The sequence below is a fragment of the Mustela erminea genome, chromosome 7 (genome assembly GCF_009829155.1).
Source record: "Mustela erminea isolate mMusErm1 chromosome 7, mMusErm1.Pri, whole genome shotgun sequence".
NCBI classification, from domain to species: domain Eukaryota; kingdom Metazoa; phylum Chordata; class Mammalia; order Carnivora; family Mustelidae; genus Mustela; species Mustela erminea.
In genome coordinates, this window is record NC_045620.1 from 49,918,261 (window position 1) to 49,932,000 (window position 13,740).

Genomic DNA, 13,740 nt, shown 5'->3' on the forward strand with positions numbered 1-13,740 from the left:
GGGAATAAAAACTGTTTCTTGGCAAATGGGGCAGATGTGTTCCAGGAATCTTCCAGTTCTTACATGTCTGAAGGTGTGTCACATCTTTTTGGTCCTTCCTTCATCAGCAATGCTGCTCTGGGTCTCTGGATCTTTCTAATAGAAAGAGGGAATACCCAGTACAGAACCTGCTACAGTGAGCTTGGAAAAACTCCTGACATAGCCTCCCCATGCTCTAACCCCAAAACACTCCCCTTGTAGGTAATCTCTGTGGGTCTCTCTTGGCAAGGAGATTGTTCTTATTTACCACACGTAGTAAGAACTCTGGACATATCATTAATATTCCTGAGAGTAGGGGAAATAACATGAATAAGAATAGGTAGTAAATGATCCATTTTGATGAAAAGAACATTTGCTTCATTTCCACTTCCTTACAGTCCCATTTTAAGACTTAACAGTTTCTATATTATGAAAAAAGACTTTGAAAAATACTCTGCCACATTACTCCAGACTGGCAATACATATGGAGAGAAGAGACTAATTCTGGATCCAGACAGTCTTTTGGTTCTCTGAATGGATTTTCCTAAGCACACTGCTGAACGCCTCAAGAATGAAACCTGTGGTGTCTAACACAGGGTGTACAGAGTACATGAAGGACCCCAGGTCAGAACTATACTATAGCCTATAAGTTTTAACATTCTTTTTATAACCAGCTTATGCTAACTAAGAAACTATGGCCAGCTGACCATAGATAAGGGAGTCAGCAAGCAGCATAACAGGATAACGAATAGCAAAAATCTGTGTTTAACCCAGCTGTTTCTGGCTTCTGTATAATAATGCTTCTAATGCTCTGCTAAGAAATGAAAAATTGCTTAAACCCTCAACTCTAAGGAGCAAGAGGCTGGTTGAGGACAAAGCGAAAGCTGGCACCTTGCACCCCCCCCTTCACCCACTCCCCTCCATATGTGTAGCATTCCTCAGGCACCCCTGACTGCCATAAAACGATAAATAGTTAACTTGCTGAGATCACAACCCTGCAAGACAGGAGTCTCCCTTGGTTTGCAAATGTCCTTGAGATTTACAACAAAGAAGTTACCTTACGTTTGATAGCAAGAATGTAACATTTCACCAGGAGACTCCCAATTGTCTTTATGTTAGTGCCTCATTAGAGGGAAAGTGGCCTTGGCTTGATAGTAACCAGGCCTTCAATATCCTGATAGTGTTTTTTTCCCGCATGCGTGGGCTAACCGGCCAGTTCTGCTTCTGTAAGATTGCTTTGTCTGCTTTCGCGCGCGGGTCCCCTGACCCAATCCACTGACGCCAAGTATGCCTGTTCAAACTATCAATCAATCAGCTCAGCCCCACCCAAAACTTGTTTGTATCTGTCTATAAAAATCCTGCACCACCCCAGCCTGGTGTGCTCAGCTAGCAGGAGCTGCTGACCACCCGCAGGCGCCCGCGCTACAATAAAGAACCTCTTGCTGTTTGCATCCTGTGGCAGTGTTGAATTCTTGGGTAAGGGGATCCGCGGGTCTTTCATTTGGAGGTCCCACCGAGATCATCGGACTCCTGCCCAAGGATCCAACCGACTCCCACCGGGAGGTAAGCTGGCCAGCATTTAAATTTTTGTGTTCTTGTCTCCTGTCTCGTGTTCTCGTCCGTCCTCTGTCCTGCCTATACGCCTGTATAGGACTGTACTACTACGCATAGTAGCTCTGTATTCTGGGCAGCTTGAGAAGGAGTTGACGAACTTGGACTTCTCCCCTGCCACCCTGGGGGACGCCCCAGGGATCAGAGGGGCCCGGTTTTTTGGGGCCCCACAAGTATCCGAGGAATACGTCCGTCTGTGGGCCTCAGAGGAAACTCGTAGTTCCTCACGGCCGTCTGAATCTGTACTTTCGGTGTTGCACCGAAATCGCGCAGCGTTTCTCTTCGCCGGCTTGTTAATCGTCTTGTATGTCTTGTGTGTTTTTCTCATTGCCCTTTGGGTTTCCCTTGATTCTAAGATGGGACAGACTCTTACCACCCCTCTGAGTCTTACTTTAGGTCACTGGAGAGATGTCCAAACCCGAGCTAATAACCTGTCGGTGGAAGTCAAAAGAATGGCAGACTCTCTGTACTTCAGAATGGCCCACCCTTAATGTTGGGTGGCCCAAAGATGGGACCTTTAACATTAATGTTATTTTGCAGGTCAAAGAGCGAGTCTTTGATCAGGGACCCCAGACTAAGGGGCTTTTGCAGAATGTGTTTGCCCAAATGAGTCAGATAGTAAACTTTCTCCTGACATATTCAATGATAATTACGTAAATAAGCCTTCTTCTAGTAAACCCAGGTTGCTGGGCCATCCCTAGCAAAGGGGACTCTTGCTGTATTTCTCTCTGTTTCTCCTAATAGATGTGGGGGCTTCTCCCTCACTCACTTCCCGTGTTAATGGCTATAACTGGAGCCAACTGGGGTTGGTCTAACTCGAGACAGAGACTATAAGGAATATTCCCAAGCAGCTGCCGAAACCCTCTTTGTTTCGGGGAAGTTTCCCTGTGTTCTCTGGCCTGACTTGGACTGCCTAACCCCTCCCCCCTGGCTGAGGGGAAAGCATGGTGTCTGCTCCTCTGTTGGGCCTTATGAGCTCTAAAACCGGGAATCTTTTCTCTGCCTCCTGGCGGTGCTTTGTTTCTTCTGTTTCACCCTTACGTGTTTCTGTACCAACGTGTGTGCAGCCTGCATGACTGGCCTCTAGATCATGCACCACAGCTCCTTCTCTCTTCACTGTCAAGGAGCAAGAAGAACACCCCCTGGACCTAATACCCCCCCCCCTCCAGATCTTCCCAACCATGTCTCAGGTAAATATTCAATGTGGAGTGGGTCCAGGTGGAACGTAAATCAGTGTTGGAACTAAGTTAAGTTTGTTAGTTTAATTAAGATAAGACCTGTCTTTTAAGTTATCAGCAGTAAATGTGAAACTCCAAAGTTTACTGAAGGTCAAATAAGCTCATGTTATTTATTAAAATTTGTTAGCAAAGAAATAACTAAACTGATGGTTAATTGTCTGTCTCAAAGTTTTAATGGGTAATTGCTGAAGTAACTTTCAAAGTCTTTGGTAATCTGAAAGTTTTAAAGTTTTGCTTGGATGACAAATGGAATTGAATTGTGGACATCTAGGTCTTAACCAAGCAGGATAAAATGCTAGGTCATTAATTACTGGATGTAGGTTTGTGCTTTTGACTTCTTACTGCAAAGAAACTAAGAGTATTTAAATCTGCTGGTAAACTTGTTTGCCACTTAACTGATTCATAAATTTGCCACCTGAAGAATTCTGTTGTAACAGTTCACAATTGGTTAATAACTAAAGGTGTTTCTAAGAATACAAAGTTCTGCTTAGTGTAACTAAGACTGATGGAAATAAAGGGAAACTCTGTATGTAGGAAAGTAGGAGATATGTAAGAAAGACTTAAGGAATGGGAATACATTTTGTTGAAGGTAAAGGAAGGTAATTTTGTCCTAAATGAGATGGTTGTTTGGAAGGAAATGGCTTGGGACAAAATCTGAATGCAAAGGAAAGTTGTAGAAGGTTTGTGAAGGGAAATCTTCAGAAAAGGAATTTTAGCTATGGTCCAGAATGGACTAAGATCGAAATGAATGGGTTTTAAAGGTACATTGGTACAAGACTGAAATTGTCTCTGTTCAAAAGAACAAAGTTTTCTTAGATCAATTGATCTGCTGTTAAGAAAATGTAAATGGTTTTCTCTTTGCCTTCCCAGAAAAAACAGTTTCTATGTTTTGTTTTATCAGGTGTTTAACATCCCTAATTATATTTAGGCATGTGCTTTAAAACTTCATAAAATTTTACCAAATGTTGATAAGATTTAAATTGTAAATCTCTTTAACTCAGGCTTTTCCTTGGTATGTGAAGTTGCTCATAAAATACTACTGAACCAATGATAAACCTTGGATTACATTTGGGAAAATACTATAACTATTCTAGAGATTCTACGCACTTCCTAAAGTTTTAATGTTTTGAGAGATCACCGCTTGATACTGTAATTATGGAAATGTTATGTATCTCAGAAATAACCTGATTTCCTTGCAGCTAAATTGTAAACTCCCGTGTCTCTTTAGCTCTAACCATATCCATTCTGAGTTTTTGTCATTTATAATTGTTTTAATTCTCTTGTAAAATGAGTTTTATCTTAAGGAGATTAATATAAAGGACTTTCAGGACAAATACAGATATTTGATATACTTGAAAATCCTAAAACTGAAATGGGTAAGAATTTGCAAAACTGACTAAAGCCGCATTCACCAGAATTAGTAACATGGGACTAAATGAACTAAAAGATTATAGTGTTGTGTCTCTTAATGTTTTGTCTTACTTTAAACATTGCTGGTTCTCTCTAATGTTTGCTCTTCCAGACTAGGGATACTTTTTCTTAAGTTACCTGTAACTTACAGAGATGTAAAAGTGCTCAAGGCATTCAAATTTTCTCTCTATCTGAACCCTCTGAAACCAAAAGGTCTCAGTAAGCATTCTTCCATGGCAATCAGTCATTTGCATAAGTTCAATAAGAATCTGTTCTCCTTTAATAGGACACCATTGAGAACTGGTTATTTTACCAAGGCTTTGACTGGAATGTCGTATTTGAGAAAGACATGCATAGACTCAGATATGACCAGACAGCTTTAAGGAACTAAGGTTGACTTTATGAAACCTGGAGCCATAAAGCCCCTTGGGACTGCTGGCCTGATACCTTGCTTACAGAGTTCCCAGCAGCCTCACCAGGTGAGTAAAGAATGTCACTCTTTGGTAGGTGCGGAGACTCAGAAGAAGAACTCGCCCAAATCGACAGGTATTGCAGGCATGCCTGATGGCAAGTACAGGGCTTGGCTTCTGGCCTGAAGAGGCTACTAAAAGTTAGAGATTCCTATAAACCTAGAGATTCCTTATAAAAAGTTCCAGCAAAGCAGATGCTAAAAGATCTATTGATCACACTCAACGGTTCTTGCTGAGCTTATCTAAATAATTAGGCCAAGTTTGTAAAAACTGGACTTGTTTCACAAGTGAATTAGTCCTGATTTGGCTATCTCTGTAAATGAGGGTTATTTTAGAGAGAAAAATTATGTTTTAGTAACACACCTTTATGGATGTTAAATTCTAGATTTGATTGTCTTTAAATGCTTGTTTACCTAAGCTAAACAATTTGAGGAAAACTTCAGAGAAGTTACTCAATAGCTCATTTAGATGATCTTCTTGCTTTTTTTATTTGGGTTCTACTAATACCCCCACACATGATTAAACAACTGGAAAATGGGATTGAATCCCCTACAATTGTATAACTTAACTAACACCTTATGTGTGGCTAAGATAATGAAATTGCCTAAAAGCCAGCCTATTGCACTCCATAGGATTAACTATGGACTTGTGGAGACAATGGATGAACCCACTTTCTTTATGATTGGATCAGATGATGCATGGGGGAAACTCCCCTTATCTCTTGACAAGTTTTCTCACTTGCCAGTGATCCTCTGTAATCAGGATATTGTTAAGGCTGGACCACTCAAAGGTCTTCTTATTGGTTTCATCCCTTAGTCATATTTATCCTAGAGGCCACCTCTGTTGAGGTGCAGTTGCAAATAGATGCTTTAGCAAAACCTAGAGCAGCCCTCATAAAGGAGCCTCAAAGCTCACTAGGGAACAGTCCCTGACTGTAATGACTTCACATCAGGTCCAGATTTGTCTTAGAAGCCAAAGGCCACCAATGAATGATGGAGGCCAACTAATTAAATATTGGGCCATACTTATAGATATGCCAGAAATAATACTTAAAATTTGTCAAACTTTAAACCTAGTTACCTGTATGCCTGAACCTGACCACTGTACTTCTTTCTCTATAGAGCAAAAATGTTCAAAGGTTATTGATCTTGCTTACTCTATTTGTCCAGATTTAAGATGCATCTGTTAAAAATGTGAATGACAGTTTACTGATGACAGTAGTTTTCATAAAAAAAAATAAGAAAAGCTAGGTGTGCCATAGTGCTCACTAGCACTTTGTAATTGCCAAAGCCTAAGAATAAACATTAACACTGACTCCAAATATGCTTTCTGGTACTACATGCCCATGGAGCTATTTGGAAGGAAAGGGGATTACTATCAAGCCATAACTCCCCAATCCAATATGGGCCTAAGTTACAAAACCTTCCTTATCGCTATACTAAGGATGATATATATATCAAATCTGAGATACATATCTGTGGCTTACACCCACGATTGGACGGCTCAGTCAGAAGGCAGTTTTATGCTGGGAACAAAGAAATCATATGTATGATACTTGGGCAAATAACACACGACATCTAGGATGGCTGTCATTAGAAATGTGTTCCCAAGTAATAGTACTCCAGGCTACTGACCAGTTTGCTACTGACTGGGCAAGGCGATCTGGCATCAGATGACCAGCTCCAAATGAAACCCACTGGATATGTGGAACCAACCTGTGACCCTGGCTTCCTCCAGGGTGGATAGGACGCTGTACTTTAGGATTTGCCTGGATTCATGGGTGCATTACTAAAACCATCACCACTCCAGCTAATCTCCCCAACTTTAAACAAAGATGGACACGATCGGTTTTAAATGGTATGATCACTTAGCATCCATTTTTGTTCCATCTGCGGGACTAGAGGATGTCATGTGGCATGTAGAAGCCCTTAATAAATACACTACAGAGGCACTCAATGATTCACAAAATAGCATCTCCCTACTTAATACCGAAGTGTCACAGATACATAAGGCAGTCCTACAAAATAGGATGGCCTTAGATGTCCTGACAGCAGCCCAGGATGGGACATGTGCAATTATCAAGACAGAATGTTGTGTGTACATCCCAGACTATCACAAAAATGTCACAGGACTAATAAAATATATGAATACCCAAATTAAGGCCCAACAAGATCCTTCTCTCTCTCTCAGTGAATAGTTAAGTTCCTGGTTTGAAGGAGGACTATGGCCAAATCTCCTTTTCGGGCTTCTCATTCTTATCGCCTTATTAACCTTAATATGTTACTTTGTTCCATGTTTCTCTACTTGGTGCCGAGACTCCATTGCTACAATGACTACACCACGACAGATGATCCTTATCGCACACGAGGACGCCTCTTCACTGTCAGCGCTGGATTCAGCTGCCTCCACCTTTCGTAACTCCCTTATACATTCCTACCCTGATCAATATTGACCCCAGTAGGTAGGGACAACTCTACGCCCCTATTCAGCACGAAGAAGTTATAGAAGATGAGACCTTCCACCTTCAGCCACCTTAAAGATTTAAGGGTCAAAATTGTTCAGGGGGAAATGATGAGGGAGCAGGAGGCTGGCTGAGGATGGAGCAGGGGCTGGTGCCTTGCACCCCCTCTCCACCCACTCCCCTTGGTAATATGTGTGACATTCCACAGGCACCCCTGACCGCCTTAAAAGAAGAATGTTGCTTTTATGCAGATCAAACTGGAGTAGTCAGAGAAACTATGGATAAACTCAGAGAAAGACTTGCTCAAAGAAAAAGGGATTTTCAGTCCCAGCAGGGATGATTCGAAAACTGGTTCAACAGATCGCCTTGGCTTACTACTTCGTTGTCATCTATAACGGGCCCTCTCATTGTTCTGTTATTAATTCTAACTTTTGGTCCTTGTGTCTTAAACAGGTTAGTACAATTCATTAAAGATCGTCTGTCTGTTGTTCAGACTATGGTCTTGACTCAGCAATAACAACTACTTAAACAAGTAGAGTCCCAAAAGGACTCAGTTGAAGAACAAAACAGATGGATATAAGATTATATCCATGTTAAAGAAAAAGGGGGGAATGAAGGACCCCAGGTCAGAACTATACTATAGCCTATAAGTTTTAACATTCTTTTTATAACCAGCTTATGCTAACTAAGAAACTATGGCCAGCTGACCATAGATAAGGGAGTCAGCAAGCAGCATAACAGGATAACGAATAGCAAAAATCTGTGTTTAACCCAGCTGTTTCTGGCTTCTGTATAATAATGCTTCTAATGCTCTGCTAAGAAATGAAAAATTGCTTAAACCCTCAACTCTAAGGAGCAAGAGGCTGGCTGAGGACAAAGCAAAAGCTGGCGCCTTGCACACCCCCTTCACCCACTCCCCTCCATATGTGTAGCATTCCTCAGGCACCCCTGACTGCCATAAAACGATAAATAGTTAACTTGCTGAGATCACAACCCTGCAAGACAGGAGTCTCCCTTGGTTTGCAAATGTCCTTGAGATTTACAACAAAGAAGTTACCTTACGTTTGATAGCAAGAATGTAACATTTCACCAGGAGACTCCCAATTGTCTTTATGTTAGTGCCTCATTAGAGGGAAAGTGGCCTTGGCTTGATAGTAACCAGGCCTTCAATATCCTGATAGTGTTTTTTTCCCGCATGCGTGGGCTAACCGGCCAGTTCTGCTTCTGTAAGATTGCTTTGTCTGCTTTCGCGCGCGGGTCCCCTGACCCAATCCACTGACGCCAAGTATGCCTGTTCAAACTATCAATCAATCAGCTCAGCCCCACCCAAAACTTGTTTGTATCTGTCTATAAAAATCCTGCACCACCCCAGCCTGGTGTGCTCAGCTAGCAGGAGCTGCTGACCACCCGCAGGCGCCCGCGCTACAATAAAGAACCTCTTGCTGTTTGCATCCTGTGGCAGTGTTGAATTCTTGGGTAAGGGGATCCGCAGGTCTTTCATACACATAAAAAAGATTCTAATGCTCATTGTCAGATGGGTTCTGATATGCCCTGGTTGATGGGAAAATGTGTATTTCTGAGGTCAATAAAAGGAGAGTTAGACAACAGTGAAGCTTTTTAAAATTTTTTAATCCTTAATCATGGTATATAAATAAATATTTATAAATAAGTGTCATACATCTGAGAAGGATTCTAATGGCAGATTCTTTTTAATCAGAAGAACAGTTTCTATAGGGGTTTTCCTAATTATTTCTTGTGAATAGTTTGTTGTTGTTGTTGTTATTGTTTTAGGGTAACTAAGTTCTATTGAGATATGGACTGACCTACTAACTAATGAAATTTAGTAGAATAAGCTTACCTGGGGTTCTGAATCCAATAGTATGTAATACTATTACAGGGACTTTCTTAAATGAAAGCTAAACCTTCAAGTGCAGACTGTCTTATATATAGCTCTGCGACTGAACCCATCTTACTGTGACTCCTATTTCCTCCCTATGAGTCAGATACACATAGCTTCATCATGAGAGTGGTATCTGCTTATTTGTGTTGAGGAGTGTGGGTATATGTATGTTGGAGCCAAAGGAAAATCACCATGAAATCAAGAAATAGAACCAAGCCATATATTGGAGAACAAAACAGGGCACAACAGCAGAAGATGAAAATATGAACCAGATATGAGAGGGAAGAGAGTGAGACTCCATACATTTGTAAAAGTCTTGAATGAGGCATTGAGCTTTCTAAAGTATGTGAGATGGGATTTTGAGTCAATCTTACATCAGAGTGACCCTAGATGCTATGTGGATTAAAATTAATTCAACAATATTTACTAAGCATCTTCTATGTGTCAGTTGGCCTATAGGTCTTCAAGGGTGGGTCAATGAACAAAACTATGGTACTTGACCCACATACCATACTCTTAATTATGGTGTGCTAGAAATCGTATCAACTGCCTATAGGCATCACTGATTTAACCTTCACCTCTCAGTGAAGATAGGTTCAGAGATTAAATGACTTGCTCAAGGCTATAACTGACACTACAGTTGACAATTAACACTACAATTGGCAGCCAATAATTGACACTATAAAGATCATACACTTAAGCTCATCATTAGATCATATAAGTGCGGCTACTTGATTTGAGGTGGGTAAAATATTAACCCCATTTTATACCTAAACCAGTTTGGACTCAGAGAGACAACCTGACTTGTCTAAAACATTTAAGTGGTAGAGGAAACAAAATTTCATATGCCGGGCTGCTCAGATGGTGCTGTTCACTGCTCCGTACTGCTTGCGAAACTAGATATGAAACACAGTTTGTATATTTATCCAGTATTACAAAATACTGAGATAGAAAAAAAGACTGTCTTCATGAGATGAAATTGAAGTAGCATAATAATGAATGCAAGATTGTCGTGATTTTTAAAAATGTTGGTATTAATAGCTACAATTGTGTCTTTATTTTTAAGATAAATCTAAGAGTTTCCAGAATTGACTGTTATATTTGAATAGGGTGTTATATTATTATTGTTACTATCTTAAAAACTATTTCCTCTTTTCAAATTTGAAATGCTATTCTAAATATTCATGATATTTAGCTCATAAGGGAAAAAAAAAACCAGACAAATCAAATGAACAAGTTACTAAGGTATCGGTAACATATTAAATTATTAGGATAGATGAGAGCATTTAAGAATAACCACACTATGGGTGCCTGGGTGACTCAGTTGGTTGAGTGACTGCCTTTGGCTCAGGTCATGATACGGGATTCCAGGATCCAGTCCTGCATCAGGCTCCCAGCTCCTTGGGGAGCCTGCTTCTCCCTCTGACCTTGTCCTCTCTCACTCATTCTCTCTCAAATAAATAAATAAATTCTTTAAAAAAAATTCCTTGAGAATTGTTAAAAAAAAAAGAATAACCACAATATGAAAAATTCAAGTAACTCTCTTTAAATGGTTCATAATTTCCTTGTCCTTATTACTTTTCCTGTCCCCCATTTCCAAAAACTCCAAGTTAATAGAAAACAGAAACACAGATGTGTGTGTGTGTGTGTGTGTGTGTGTGTGTGTGTGTGTGTGTGTTTGCAGGCTCTGGATATTACATTTGTGTATCCAAGCATGGATTATTTTATTCAGTTTATTTGGAATTTGGAAAAGCAGGAAAGTCATTTAACTCTTAAGCATCATGTGAATGGGTCACATAACATAGTCAGGAACCTCTCATAGCAAATTAAATATAGCCAGGTGTGAAGGAAAATAAATTCCATATGTTTAAAGATTATTGGAGTAGATAGAATTTCACTATAAAATATAAGTGGAATCTGGAGGTCTTTTCATTCAAAAGTTTATTAAACTGCAACATGTCTGATGGGCATTGCTTATCTGAGAATAGTGTGAAATTATCATTGTGGTTATTATTTCAAAGTACCTTGTTCAAAATAGACCTATGACTTTATTTGCTCAACGTAGGTTTCTCTTCCTTCGTGGGTTAGAGTATTCATTGAGTCCTTATAAAATGTCTAGAATCAAAATGAATGTTTAGAACTTCTTTCTTCTTGAGAGATGGCGATGCATCTAGGATCCGGGAGGACAGCTGAGGAAAAGCTTTTAAAATAAACCTGGCCCTTTGTTAAATACTTTATATAGATAAGCATGTACCATAGTCACCAAAAGCCTATGAGGTTTTATTATTATCCTCCTTGATCAGAGGTGGAGTTGGAGAGATTTAGCAACTCACTCAACTTTTCCTCTGCCTGTAAGGACTAGTATTTGAATCCAGATCTGTCTGGTTGAAAAGCATTTCTACTGGGTCATGCTACCCCTTGTTGGAGAGAATTATAAGGTGATGAAGATAAGAAAATGAATAATAGCAAAAAGAATGTCTACATACAAAGAGAAGGTAGAACAATGGTAGAAAGGTGGAGGTAGATGGCAGACATGTAGAAATAAAGCTGGCTGGCTAGGTGTTTCCTTCTTGCTGGACCTTAGCCAGCCTCCATCCACTGAACACCAATCCTGAAGCTGTGTTCCTGGATGGGTGCCTTCTGTCATTTCTCCTTCATAAGGGATCTGATACTTCACTTTGTTCTTTTCATTATGGTGCTGCCTTTAATGATCTATGCTCAGTCCTGGCCGAACTTGACCTATTATTACAGCACCTGCCTTTTTCTTGTAGGTTACAAAATAGTCACTTGTTGGTTTTTAAAAGATTTTATTTATGTATTTATTTATTGAGAGAGAATAGTGAAAAAGAGCAGCAGCCCGGGGCAGGGGTGGGGAGGAGCAGAGGGAGAAGCAGGCTCCCCACTGAGGCTCTATCCCAGAACCCCAGAAACATGACCTGAGTTGAAAGCAGATCCTTTACTGACTGAGCCACACAGGCACCCCAATAATCACTTATTGTTTTAAGATATTGCTGGATTTATAGTGACTCTCTAATGCACTATGTTTAGGATGTTCTGTTTTGTTTTCTCCTTGGGAGGATTGATTGGATTGATTGATCATGTCTGTGATTAGAGGAGAAATGGTATTTAGGCAGGTATGATATGTATTTGCCATTTTTATATAGGATAGGCAGGGCTTGGTTCTGCTTTCTGATGTATCCTTCAGCTAATCTGATAAAAAAAAATTATTCCTATATCTTAAATGCAAAACAAACAACCACGTTCAGACACTGTAACTATTAGAGATAGAGTGATGACATTATCCTTGATATACTGATTACCATTTTTAAGTGCTTGACAGTTTTCAAAATATACTTATAGACTCTGTTGGTCTTCTTAATAGGTGTGATAGTCAGAATATGGCAAATATTATTATGCAAAGGTACTTCAAAGAAATTAACCTAATGGAAATTTCTGGCCAAGTAAGAAGATCACTATGTCAGCTTTCAGAGGAACACCCAAATCGCAAAGACTTAAACAAGGTAGGGCAGTCTTCAAGGATTCACTGGCCCAAGGACAAGGGAGCTGCAGTCCCCACCCTTCTCATTTCCCTCATGCTGACAAGATGGCCACTGTGGCTTCAGCTGTCGAGGCAGTAGAAGGAGAAAACTGCAAGGGAAATGTGACAGAACCTCTGTCAGGAGAGTAAAACTTTCTGAGTAATCCCAAGAAAATTTCTGTTCGCTCTGGCTAGAACTGTGTCATGTGGTCAGCTCTTGCTGTGAGTGTATCTAGCTGTTCACAGTAAAGCCATGATATGAACATGGAAGAAGAAGAGCATCTACATTAGGTAGCCAGCTAGCAGCATCTGCCACAGATACCTACACAGGTACAGGTCATTTGGAGAACTGCTGTAGGGGTAGGGATGTAGTACCATCCATAGAAAAATAGTTAAAAACTTACTTTGTAGTTGTTTGTTTTGTTTTGTTTGTTTGTTTATTTATTTTATTTTCAGTGTAACAGTATTCATTGTTTTTGCACCACACCCAGTGCTCCATGCAATGCGTGCCCTTCTTAATCCCACTTGGTTTCTGGTTTCTAAAAGCACCACTGTCCATAGCAAGTCTTTCAAAGACTAGGCTATGGATCATCCACTCTGTGTGTGCACATGTGCTTGTACATAGGGCTGTATTTCTGTTCATTTTTCTAAAACGTGATTTAACAGTGCAAAGATAATGGGCACCTTACACTGTGAATCACATCCTTTTCACAGGATGTCTCTGGCACTAGCCATGAAGTGGCGCTAATAAATACTATTGTTAGAACAAGAGGTGCTCCAGTATGGAATGTCTTCATGTTACTGAAGGGAAAGGATGTATTAAGTTAAGGTACAGCCGTTCAGGATACCAAAAATTTTTCTGTTAATTTGCTTCCTTCTAAGGAAGGTGCATGATCAGCAGGGTGAGAAGTGAAAATCATCAGACATAGACTTTCAGCACCAGGAACACATGGTGAGGGCTAGCAGGGCTTAAATTCAGGAGCTTGGGGTTGGGGAAGACAGCATACTTCACATCTTACCTTTGCTTTGTTCTGAATAAGATTATAATGACTTTCTGGAGAGGAGAAATTACATCTGGTGGGTAATCCCAGGAT

General features: G+C 40.3%; 1 long non-coding RNA gene across 1 annotated transcript; it reads right to left on the reverse strand.

Moving 5' to 3' along the window:
* Positions 1-3,850: 3,850 nt before the first annotated feature.
* On the reverse strand, positions 3,851-8,321 carry LOC116595360. The gene is made up of 4 exons (XR_004287639.1): positions 8,271-8,321; positions 6,323-6,324; positions 4,591-4,595; positions 3,851-3,863 (listed from the first exon to the last, which is right to left on the reverse strand). It is a non-coding gene; the product is annotated as an uncharacterized LOC116595360 (long non-coding RNA).
* Positions 8,322-13,740: the final 5,419 nt, after the last annotated feature.